Source organism: Talpa occidentalis, unplaced genomic scaffold (genome assembly GCF_014898055.3).
Source record: "Talpa occidentalis isolate TD23 unplaced genomic scaffold, MPIMG_talOcc4v2.1 talOcc4.7, whole genome shotgun sequence".
NCBI lineage: Eukaryota > Metazoa > Chordata > Mammalia > Eulipotyphla > Talpidae > Talpa > Talpa occidentalis.
In genome coordinates this window covers 31,040,206-31,053,235 of record NW_023605083.1, presented here as the reverse complement: position 1 = coordinate 31,053,235, position 13,030 = coordinate 31,040,206, and the positions used below count along the sequence as shown (strand labels likewise).

Genomic DNA, 13,030 nt, shown 5'->3' with positions numbered 1-13,030 from the left:
TTTATTTTACCTGAATGCAGAGGTCACATGTGCACATAGCTCTAAACCCTCATTTGTCAAAAATTACACAATATTAATCCCCCATAATGTGGCAGTTGCTTCATGAAGCAGCTGCCTGAGGCATTGTTTTCAGTTAAAGCTAAGAAAGGCATGACTAAAAATAAATAAATAAATAATTCAAAGGAAAATGAAGTGTCCAAGACGGCTTTGAGAAGCTCTGATAGATGACTGGAATCTAGAAGACCACATACATGCATAGGGATGTACATATACTGAGGTAGACCTAAGAACATACTCATCTTCACCTCTAGTTGACCTTGAGGCTCTGAGCAAGTAGAAAATTAAAGCTAAGGCAGAGTTACAAGCTGCCTGTTATAATAATCAAGACATACCCCAACACATACAGTTCCTCAGTAATGTCTGTGAGACTTACCCACACTAGAAATCTCTCTAACTTGAATTGAGCACTAAGCTAATTAAGGGAAAACACCAGTGGTCAGACACAACAAAGAACACAAACTTTATTTATTTAGTTATTTCAGGAAGTCATGAACAAATGTCAAAACAGCAATAAAAACTAACAAACTCTGGGGGTGGGGAGGGCGGTAATATCCAAAATCACCATAATATATGTCTACTTTTCAACAACAATTATATATAAAAATACTCAAAGAAAAAGAAACAGTATGTAGGGGGGAGAGGAGGAAGAAGTCAGTAGACAGTGTCTCTGGAAAACCGAGATAGTGTATTTACTGAACACAGACTTTAAATCAGTTATTATAATTACATTAAAGGAATTTTTTTTAAAGCTATATCCAAAGAAAATTATTGGGAAATATCCCAATCTCCCACCATTTAGAAAAAATTAGCTTAATGTAAGACCACGGACCTAAATTTAAAAACTAAAACTATAAAACTCTTAGAAGAAAACATAGGAATAAATCTTTGATCAGCAGTTAATTCTGATAACAAAGCACAAGCAACCTAAGAAAAACAGGTGAGTGGACTTCATGAGTATTATTCATACTCTAAAGATCACCTCAATAAAATTAAGAGAAGATCCACAGAATGAGAAAAAGTACTTGCAGATCATATATATAAGATTTGTATCTAAAATATATTTTTAGAAATATTTAAGACTCAATAAAAAAAGACAAATACCCCACCCATAAATGGGCAACTTTAATTCAAAATGGACTAAAGACTTCACTGTAAGACCTAAAACTATATGGCCTTAGTAGTCTTTGTGGCCTTCATGATGTCTCTGTGAATATCTATCAGCTAGGAAAACAAAAATAAAAAATAAGATATCAGGGCCTCCCTAGTGCCTCAGGGGTTAAAGTCTCAGCACTATCAAGCTATCATCACCAGCCACTGCAAAAAGAGTTGGATCGGGCCTCCCCTGGTGGCACGGCGGTTGAGCACTGGGCTGCAAAGCTGCCCACAGCCTCTGCAGCGCTGGTTCGATCCCTGGGCGCTGGGTGACGGTCCCAATTGGCACAGCAGACCTTTCCTGGCGCCCGCTGCTCCCCTCAGCAGTGTACTTCATCAGTCTGCCTGTTTCTGTTCCCACTCTGGGTCTAGTGAATTCTCTCACCCTCCCGCGCTTCTGACTGTACCCAGTGCTTGTATAAATAAATAAATAAATAAATAAATAAATCTTAAAAAAAAAAAAAAAAAAAAAGAGTTGGATTCCCAGCCAGGGAACTAACCCACATGGCACAGCAGACCTCTCCTGACTCACCCATTGCTCCCCTCAACAGTATATTTCAGCATATCTGCCTGTTCTGCTCCCCACTCTGTCTCTGGTAATTCCTCTCAACCCCCTCACCTTTGGCCTACACCCCAGTTCTTGTATACATAAATAAATCTTTAAAAAAAGACAATATCAAATAAAAAAGCCTCTGTACAGCAAAAGAAACCATAGTTAAAACAAAGGTAACCTATTGAATGGAAAAGATACTTATCAATCACATACTGGACAAGAGGTTAATATATAAAATTTATAAAGAATTAATAAAACTGAAAAAAACCAAGCTGATTAAAAAATTGGTTGAGGCTTTGCTTGCCCTGAGTTCTCACAGTGCAGAACATCACAAACCCTCAGGGACACTGCAGGGGACTGGGGTTGAGGTTTCTGGGGGCCCAAAGAATCAGGTAGTACAGTCAGGAAAGCAGACTACCTGGCTGCAAGGAAACCAGGGCATGCACATCTCTGTGGGGAAACTTCCCATCTATGTGTAAAAGAAGGACCTGGAGGACTTGTTCTACAAATCTCCTGGCCTCTAGGGGAGCTTGAGCGCAAGAGCTGCCATGGCCTCCTGCCCTTCCCCTCCATGTACTTCAAGGATACCCACATGCTGAGAGGATGCAATTTATGGAAGGAATGGTTATGATTATGGCTATGATTATGTCCAGTGTCCACTTCATGTGGAGTTCCCCAGGAGACAGGGAAATCAGGATGGGTGGCCCCTACTGGGAGCAACCAACCTCCTACCAGAAGTCTGATTTCTGATTTCTGTTTCATCAGGCAGCTGGTAAGACCTGAGGATAATTTGCAAAAAAGCTGGGGTCTGTTAAGTAAATGTGCAGAAGGATAGAGTAGGCACAGTCGAGTGTATCAGAAAAGAAGACATAAAATATGCAATGCATAAATTGCATGATACCAAATTCTGCTCTCAAGAAGATGAAACATCTGAGTTAATCCAGAGAGAATGGCCAGTCATGGTCATTTACAGTGGGGCTGGATCAAGGGGCCATGACTGTCCATACCAAAACAAGAACTAGGGTACTTGTAGTACTTCCCCATACTACATTCCTTTCAGACCTACTATGTTCAGAATCTATATTCCATATTAATGATTTAATATCTCTGGAAAGTTTTAATTTTTTTTTCTATTGGAATTAATCTAGCAGTACCATGTTAGCCGAGAAACACTGTGGTTTTCATTCAGAAACAAGTTGTATTTTTTCCACCCCTAATTATTGCCGGGGCGGTGGGGCCAGGCAGAATCAGTGCTGCCTGTCTATGGGTAGCTCTGCTATAGAGATCAGCAGTAACTGACTGAGTTGTCTCATTCTTTTTTAGAAATATACTTTAAACATTTAATAATTGAGAAAAAAAATGGGCAGAGGATCTGAATAGACACTTCCCCAAAGAAGACCACAGATGGCCAACAGGCACATGAAAAGATGTTCAACATTTCTTATTGTTAGGGAAATGCAAATTAAAACCACAATAAGCTATCACCTCACACCTGTGAGAATGGCTATTATCCAAGACAAGAAACAAGCATTGGCAAGGATGTGGAGTAAAGGGAACCCTCATACACTGCTGGTGGGAATGTAAATTGGTGCAGACAAAATGGAAAACAGTATTGGGATTCCTCAAAAAATGAATAGAAATAACAGCATCCAGCTATTCCACTGCTGAGTATTTGTTTGAATAACATGAAAACATTAATCTAGAGATATATGCATCCCATGTTCATAGTAGCATTATTCACAATAGTCATGAAAATAAAAATCTGTCCTTCAATAGATAAGTGGATAAAGAAGATGTGGTGTATATACACAATCGAATACTACTGAGTAGATTTTTTAAAAATGTACTCTTTCATTTGTACTACATGGATGATGCCAGAGAGAGTATTTAAGTGAATTGAGACAAAGACAGATACCACATAACTTCACTCATATGTGGTAGATAAACAATCAAATGAATGAACAAAAACAAACTCTTAGACTGTAAGAACAAAATAGTGGTAACCAGAAGGGAAGGGGCATTAAGGGGTAAATTGCATAAAGGGGGTATAGGGTAAGGTAAAAAGTATCAGGCTTTTCTGCCCTCCGGCCATTAGGACAGATGACGGCACCCTGGGGTCCCGAATGCATGCCTGATGGCGGGCACCTGGAGTAGGGTGTGGGCATAGGTAGATGGGATTCATCTGGGCTAAGACTGGGCTTTTTAAGGGCGGCGTCACCAGGACGCCAGCAGAAGCCGAGAAGAGCAGAAGATGCTGAAAGAGAAGCCGAGAAGCAGAGAGAAGGCCGGAGAGCCCAGATAGAGTGGAGACTTGCTGGGGGCTGCCAGCCTCCCAGCCCTGCTGCCTGCTGTGTACCTGGTAAATCCCAATAAAAGCCTGAAAAGCCACTGAAGGCTCCATGTAAAGGCAGGACTGGACCACAGTGCAGGTTTTCTGATCCCATGCAGACCGGGTAAAGGAGGAGTCAGAGTCCTCAGTAGTTTTGCAGGTTTTTTATTGGGGTTCACCAGGCATATGGCAGTCAGGGGTGCTGGCTGGGGGGCTGGGAGGCTGGCAGGCCTCCCAGCAAGTCTTCACTCTATCTGGGCTCTCTAGCGTTCGTTCTGCTGCTTCTCGTCTTCTCTTTCGGCTTCTCTTTCGGCTTCTACTGCTGCTGCTTCCACTGGCGTCCCTGTGACGTCGCCCTTAAAATGCACAGTCTTAGCCCAGGTGAATCCTATCTACATCCGCCCACACCCTATTCCAGGTGCCCGCCATCAGGCATGCATTCAGGACAAGGATCCATCATCTATCCTGATGGCAGAAGGGCAGAAAAGCCTGATATTTTCTTTACCCTACACTCCATGACTCTGACTCCTCCCATACCCCCCTGTCTGCTGGGATCATAGCAAACCTGCCCTGTGCCCACTCCTGCCTCTACAGGGGGTTAACTGTATGGTAATGCACGGAAACTAAACTTCTGATGGCAAGCACAAGGTAGCATATAAAGATGTTGATCTGTAAGTCTGTATACCTGACACCTATATAATATGATAACCCAATGTTACTTTTTTAAAAAGAGAAAAGAAAATGAGCAATGATCTAAATAGACATTTCTTCAAAGAAGATATATAAATGGCAAACAGGCACCATGAAAAGATAATAAAATTATCAGATAAGTGCAAATTAAAACCATTTAGAGGTACATCACACCCACTAGGATGGCTATCTTCAAGATGAAGCATAACGCGTGCTGGCCAAGAATGAGAAGAAATCAGAAGCCTCACACATACCTAGTGAAAATGCAAAAAGTTACAGACACTTTATAAAACAGCTCGATACTTTCTCAAAAAGTTGAACAGAGTTACCGTATGAATCAACAATTGCTAGGAATGTATATTCCCAAGAGAATAAAAAATATATGTCAAAAAAACTTGTATATGAAAAGCTACAGCATTATTCATAATGGTCAAAAGGTGGAAACAACTCAAAGTTTATCAACTGATGAACAGATATGTAGATGTGATATATTCATATCATTCAACCATAAAATAGAATGAAATACAAATACTGGATGAACCTTGAACACTTTATGCGAAGTATGAGAAGCCAAATATAAAAGATTACCTATTCCATGATTCTTTTTATATGAAATTCCGAAGTCAACAAATACATCAAGACAAAAGGTAGATTAGTTTTTGCCAGAGGATGAGCAGAGAGAGGAATGAAAAGTAACTGCCAATATATAAGGGACTTGGGGGACAGGGGTGATAAAATCTGAAAACAGTTCTGGAATTAGATAGTCATGATGAGTGTACAACTATTGTAGTAAAAAACACTGAATTAATTCTATTTCAGGAAACTGTTATTTTTTAAAGTATAATATGCATTCAGGTAGTGGAGGCGTTGGACGCTGGCAGACACCTGATTGGAAGCCAGGGTTCCAAGCCAGAAGCCTGCATCGCTGCTCATGGAAAACTGTAGTCTGGGAGCCCAACTAAGCATAGCTCACTCTCCTGCACAGTATATGGGCCTGAGCTTGTTCCCCACACACTAGGGTAATCTGCAAATGAAGTGAGGGTTGGGGGGTGTAGGGTAAATGTTTGTTAGGCTTTTCTGCCCTCCCACCATTAGGATTAATGATGGATCCCAGTGGTCCTGAATGCATGCCTGATGGCAGGCACCTGGAGTAGGGTGTGGGCTTACGTGGGTGGGTACACCTGGGCTGAGAGACTGGGCTTATAAGAGCAGCATCATGGGGGCGCCAGCAGAGCAAAAGAGAGGCCAGAAGGGGAACAAGGGAGAGAGCAGGACCAACAGAGAAGAAGAACCATGAGAACTCCGGAGAGCCCAGGAAGAGTGAAAATTCGCCTGGGGCTGGCACCCCTGCCGTGTGTACCTGGTAAACGCAATAAAAGCCTGAAAAAGCCACCGAGGGCTCCAGGACTCTCCTTCACCCATCTGCATAGGGTCATAGAAACCTGTTCTGTGCCATCCTGCCTCTATAGGGATGGAGTTCAGAAGCATTAGGTATAGTGTGGCAGGTAGAGTGAGAGCCAAACTCCTTAAAAAGAAGTCTGGAGGGGGCCTCCCTGGTTGGGACACAGCCTATGAAGCTATCTGCAGCCACTGCAGCACGAGTTAGATCCCCAGCTGGCCAGAGAGCAACGCACATGGCGCAGCAGACCTCTCCTGACTAGCCCGCTGCTCCCCTCAGCAGTATGTTTCGGTCGATCTGCCTCTTCTGTTCCCCACTCTGCCTCTGGTGGGTCTTCTCACCCCCCGCGCCTCTGCCCTGTATCCCAGTTCTTGTATGCATAAATGGATAGATCTTTAAAAAAAAAAAAGTCTGGGAGGGGAGACTTTGGATGCCACGGCACTAAGACATTTCTGTTTCTCATCCCAGGATTCTCCTACCGGGCCCCAAAGAACTTCCAAGATCCCATGAGATGGAGCTCTTCCAGGGATGTATGGTCCCAGCTGAAGCCCCTCAAGCCTGATTCTGCCATTCACCCAGATGCCCTTGTTGCTCTGTGTATCCTAGCACATCCCCTCCCTGCCCCTCTATCAGGCCCCACAGTCACTCTCCCCACCCCCAACCCAATTCACACAGCACACCCTGGGGGCTCCAGCTACACCCAATTTGCCTTCCTGAGAAACCCTACACTCTACCCACCCAGAAGAGACCAAATCCTTATCCCAGGGTATCCCACCAGGTGTCCAAAAGAGAGACTATTTCCTGATGCAGGGATGTGAGTGAAGAAGCCAGCTCCGCCTTCTGGGGCTACAGACAGATAGGCTGCGTGAGAAAGACTGAGTAAAGCCCTCAAGCTGCTGTGGAAAGCAAATACTGCAAGACACTTAGACAAATTGTAGCCACCCCACAGCCGGGCTTTCTTGTAGTTTTGTATGACAGGGGGTATGCAAGAACATGTAGGTCTTATTGCTCCCCACTGCTAGAAAAACACCAATTTAACTGAGGTTCCTCACCTACTCAGAGCAGTGTCCAGCTTGGCCAGCCCAAGGCCCGAAGATCAGTCCTAAAATAGCAGTCCTCCGCTATTATAACTTGCAAGAAAAATAAAACACCAATAAGTAAATTTACCGAAAAGTATTACTTCCTAAATATAGAAAATTATGTAATTCTTTAAAAAGTTTTATCTTATTTATGCATAAGAACTGGGGGCATGGGCCAGAGGTGGGGGGGAGGTGAGAGGATTCACCAGAGACAGAGTGAGGTGCAGATAGACAGATCCCCTGAAATACACTGCTGAGGGAAGCAGTGGGCCAGCCAGGAGAGGTCTGCTGCACCATGTGGGTTAGCTCCCTGCCTGGGGATCGAACTCATGCCTCAGTGGCTGGTGATACCTACAGAGTGCTGAGGCTTTAACCCCTGCGGCACCAGGGAGTTCCTATGTAAATTTTTTTTAAGCTATTAAAAGGCTCAGTTTTCCATTGGGTTCAACAGGGTCTAGCTTTGCAGGCGCCGAGAAGTTGCTTTTGTAAGGTTGATGTGTGCTAGTAAAATACAGGAGCCCTGTGGACCAGCATCGGAGACGCAGCGAACCTATTTTCTGGGACCTAGAGTTCTGCCAATTCCTTACTGATCTTAAACATCTGTGCGCCTTCGGCTAGCGCAGAGCTGCAGTGTCTCATCCCTTCACTATCTGGGGCACTAGGCAGGTGAGGGTGACTGAGTTTGTGGTTTGCAAAGAAGAGGCAAGTGGCCTATGGAAGCAGCTGTACTCACATTTACAAGAAGAGCAGAAAGACGCCAGAGCAAACAGCATCCAGTCTTATCAGCCAAGCTACCACTCAGGTCCTCGGTCAGCCAAACATGCCTTATCTTCTGATTTCAGAATGGAACGTCATGTTCAGGTTACGGCGGCCTTGAAGCTTGATGGAGATCCGCCCCAAAGTTTTGTGCCAGAAAGCTGCACCACTGTCCTGGGCCCTGCAGGTTCTGCAGAGCTAGAGATTTGAGGCCTGCGCATGCTCCATTCACTCCCCCACCCCCTCTCAGACTTATCAATAGGTTGGCTGCACCTGTGCAGGTTTGTGCCCCCAGCAAGCGTAGAGGTATTCGCGTGTGCATGTGCGTGCACGCTTCTGTTTGTGTGTGTTGGGGGCGGGGAAATTGTGTGTGTGTGTGTGTATGTGTTTTGCGTGTGAATGAATGTTGGACAAAAATATAACAGAGCTAAGAAACAAAACACCTCGAAGTAAACACAAAAATTGCAAAAGAAAAGGTGCTAGCCCAAAATGAGTATTTCTTAGCAATCCAAAACCACTTCATGACCAAAAGCAGTGAAACCGGGAGAAAATGTGGGCCGAATAAAGATTATCTACCAAATACCTAGAGCAGTTATCAATCATAATAGTGAATTGTTGAAGCATTTCTTTTAAAAACAAGAATCTTGTACCATTATTCTTTCAGCTCAACCGATCTACATCCAGTACAGAATGTCAAGAAAAAGGGGGAAAGTGGCATAAGGATGGGAAAGAAATTAAAAAGTTATCATTATTCAGAGTTAATATGGAGCCTCCCTGGGGGCCTAGGGGTAAGTCCCAGCGCTCTCACCACTGCAGCCTGAGTTCCAGCCCTACCCAGGGAGCTGACCCACATATAGCACAACAGATCCCTCCTGTCTGGCCTGCTGTTCCCCTTAGCAGTGTACTTGGGTACTTCAGTAAATCTGCCTGTTCTGCTCCCCAGTCTCTCTGGTGAATCCTCTCACCCCGTTACCTCTGGCCTACACCCCAGTTCTAGGGTAAAAATAAATAAAATCTTTTTTTTAAAGAAGATATGATTCTCTACATTTTGAGAAATTAGATTTTACTGACATTTGTATTAGAAATAATCAGAGTTGAACATGGCAGCTAGATATAGGATACATATTTTAAAATCAATTTTGACCAACAGAAGATCAAAATTATAAATTATGCTATTTTAAATTGTAAAAAAAAAAAATAAAACTACAAGTACATTTACCAAAATGTATATTTCCTAAATGTAAAAAATTATGTAATTTGTTGAAAGACATTAAAGCTGACCTAAATAAAGGTGATATCATATTTTAGAATAGGATGACTCACTGTCATAAAGACACTTACTCACTTCAAAATTATCCATTAATTCAATGCAATTTCAAACACTAGCAAATTTTTTCTAGAAATTTGGAAAACTTAAGAATTAAAAGTTCTAAAATGTGGGCCTCCCTGGTGGTGCAAGGGGTTAAGATGCACAACAGTGAATTGAACAAGGATACTCATAAAAGTACAAGGATACTCATAAAAATGCTCTTTGTAACAGCATAACTTGAAACAATCCAAATGTCCCCTAACAGGAGAATGAATAAATCACACTGTGTTCACACAACACACAATTTTACAACAGTGAATTGAACTGAACACACCTATATACAATAAAACACTACAAGAAAGTATAAAACTATAACTTAACTATAGAGTTCCAAGGTAAATAATATTTTGCTTAGGAATATTAATACACATATATAAGTATATGCAAATATTTTTTAAAACAAAAAAATGATAAATACTAAATTCATAATGGTGGTTAGTTCTTAAGGAAACAGGCAATAAGATAGAGGAAGTCACAGAGGTATTGCAAAATATTAGTAATGTTCTAGTTCATAACATCAACTGACAACTCAAAGATACTCATTTTTATTCACTGAAATTCCTCAGCATCAAATCTTTCATCATTTAAATTTTACAAAATGCAATGTGGCCTCCCTGGGGGTCTACAGGTTGAGTCTCAGCTCTTGATGGCCTGAGTTTGATCCCAGCCAGGGAGCTAACACACATATGGCTCAGCAGACTTCTACTGTTTCACCAACTGCTCCCCTTAGCAGTGTATTTCAGTAAAATCTGCCTATTCTGCTCCCCACTCTGTCTCTGGTGAATCCGCTCAACCCCCACACCTCTGGCCTACACCCCAGTTCTTCTACACAAAAATAAATAAAATCTGTTTTAAAAAGAAAGAAAAAAATGCAATGAAAAATTATCAAAATGAAATTATGGTTGAAGAACTTAGAACGTCTTTCAGAATTCAAGAGATCAATTGGTTGAAAAAAATTAGGGACCTAAAGGATTTGAATACTGCTTTACTTTAATAAATTTACATGGCAATATAGCATTTTGTACCCAATAAATAATGAATATGCTTTTTTAAATGGAACATTTATATATAATAAGGGGTCAATCAGGGAGGGTCTGATCAGGAGACAACTCACACTGGCACAGTAGGCCTCAGAGGAAATTTTGACAAGTTCAAAAATAACAATTTAGGCTACATTTCCTAATCACAATTAATTAACACTACACATCCTAAATAAATGTTCCACATTATTATCTGGAAGGGAAAGTCAAGCATCAGTGTGTAATTTTCTGTTTCTGCTATTACAGGTTATCACAACTTAATAGCTAAAAACAACACGAATGTATTATGTTATAGTTTCTATAGACCAAAAGTCTAATACAGTTAAAGATCAAGGTGACAGAGACTCTAGAGAAGCATTTTTCCTATTTATTTAGGTTGTTTGCAGAATTCAGGCTTTTTGTTGTTGTGATAAGATTAAGGTCCTGGTTTACTTACTGGCTGTAAACTGAGAGCTATTACCAGTTTCTAGAAGCTACCACATTCCCTGGCTCAGTTTCCTACTTCCATCTTTAAAACCAGCAACAGTAAGTTAAGCCCGCAGTTACATTTCTCAGCATAGGGGCCTCTGCTGACTACTTCTTCCACTTCTAAGAATTTATTTAATTATATTGAGCCAACCTAGATAGAACAATGAAGACAAGCTCCCATTTCAAAGCCCATAGCCACATTATTGTGCCAATCACAATCAGGCTGACGCAGATAGATATGATCACCAACACCTGTTGATGGTGAAGATAATGGAAAATATATTTCGTATACATTTATGTATAGAAATTGTTTTAGAGTCCAATTGCACATTACCGATCTAATTTAAGATATATGTTATAGTAGTATAATTCCAATCCTAAAATGCTGTCCTTAAGAAATACACATACACAATAGAGGTTGATTTTGTAGCACTCTTTGCAAGAGCAAAAATTCTCATTAATAACTTATAATATATCCATAAAACTTAATGCAATTCAGCTTGTAGAAGAACGAGGCAGAATTTTCCATATACACTGAGAAAAGTAAATATAAAATATCCTCCTAAAAAACTTATGTTAAAGACAAAATTAAATAAATTAGGAACTATTAAGATATCACTGACAAATTCTGGATAATGAGCAAAGCCCTCAACAATACCAAAAAACACATAGACTTAAGTGTATGTTTTTAACTGACAAGCAAAGAGTGAAAATTGGTAAACTAAGCCTTAACTGTAAGAAGTCAAATCACAATAACATAATCAACTTATAAGTAGCCGGTATTTCTAAAGATAATTTTTTAAATAGTGAGTTAAATATGGAAAAAAGCATGAAGAATTTTAAAACTAGCTCATAAGGAACCAAAACCTCAGAAAATATTTCTTAAAAAATAAAGTGAAGGGCCTCCCTGATGGCGCAGGGGGTTAAGCACAGCACTGTGAAGCTGTCTGCAGCCTCTGCAGCACAAGTTCGACCTCGGGCCAGCCAGGGAGCTACCCACATGGCTCAGCAGACCTCTCCTATCTTGCCCACTGCTCCTCTCAGCAGTGTATTTCAATCAGTCTGCCTGTTTTGTTCCCCACTCTGTCTCTGGTGAATCCCTCACTCCCATACCTCTGGCCTGACCCCGGTTCTTGTATGCATAAACAAACAAATCTTTAAAAAAAATAAATAAATATAGTTCAGCTCAAGAAAAAGAACATTGAGAGATATGTTTTAAAGACAGTGACATAAAGATTGATTCTAATAGGTTGGTGATGGAGGGAATTGGAGAAAATGAATAATTTTATAAAATTCCTGAGAAAGGCTTACACTGCAAAATTTGAGTTAAGGAAAAGATAGGAAACCTAAATTAAACAATAATGAAAAAATATACTGAAAGCATGGTCAACATCTAGCCTTCCCCCAAAATGCACAAGACCCAATTTTATCTATCAGTTCTACTAAATTTAGAAAGAACAGATGACGTCTATGTTATTAAACTTATTCAGAGCACAGGGAAAAAAGCAAAATACTTACCAAACACTATGTCAAAATCACTGTTTTCAAAGAAACTATAGATATATTTATTCATGAATATAGATTTCATAATGATAAACAAACATTGAAAAATCAGTCTCAGAATTGTATCATGTTAGAGTTTATCACATCAAAAAGGGTCTGCGGTAAAATATCTATTAATATAATTCAAATCATTAACAGACTGGTTTGATACATGCTAAAACATTTTATATACTTTCCCCACCTGGTGGATACAATCTGAAGCACCATCCATAACCACAAAACTCACCGTGAATTCCACAATTTAAGTCACATAGTACAGCTTAGGAAATATACTTTAGTTGGAGAGAGAGGGAGGAGAAACATCTCCCCCTTGTTGGCACAGATGGACACTAATTCTCCCAACAAGTCACAAGGAGGACGACCAAAGCGTGGCACTGCTGGCCCAGAGAATATGTAGGTGGCTCCAGGGAGGAGCCTTAAACCTGTCCCTACATCTTCTCCATTTTAAATCTTCATCTCACTCCTTATACAGTCATGCATTTCTGGTCTAGGAAGGAACATATGTAGCCTGTACCATATAGTTTAGGTGTGAAGTAGGCTCTACTATCTAGATTTGTGTAATTATGCTCTAG

At 40.9% G+C, this 13,030-nt stretch overlaps 1 pseudogene; it reads left to right on the top strand.

The window, feature by feature from the left end:
- The first annotated feature begins 2,205 nt into the window (after positions 1 to 2,205).
- On the top strand, positions 2,206 to 8,228 carry LOC119231350 (serine/arginine-rich splicing factor 9-like; annotated as a pseudogene).
- The last annotated feature ends 4,802 nt before the right edge of the window (positions 8,229 to 13,030 follow it).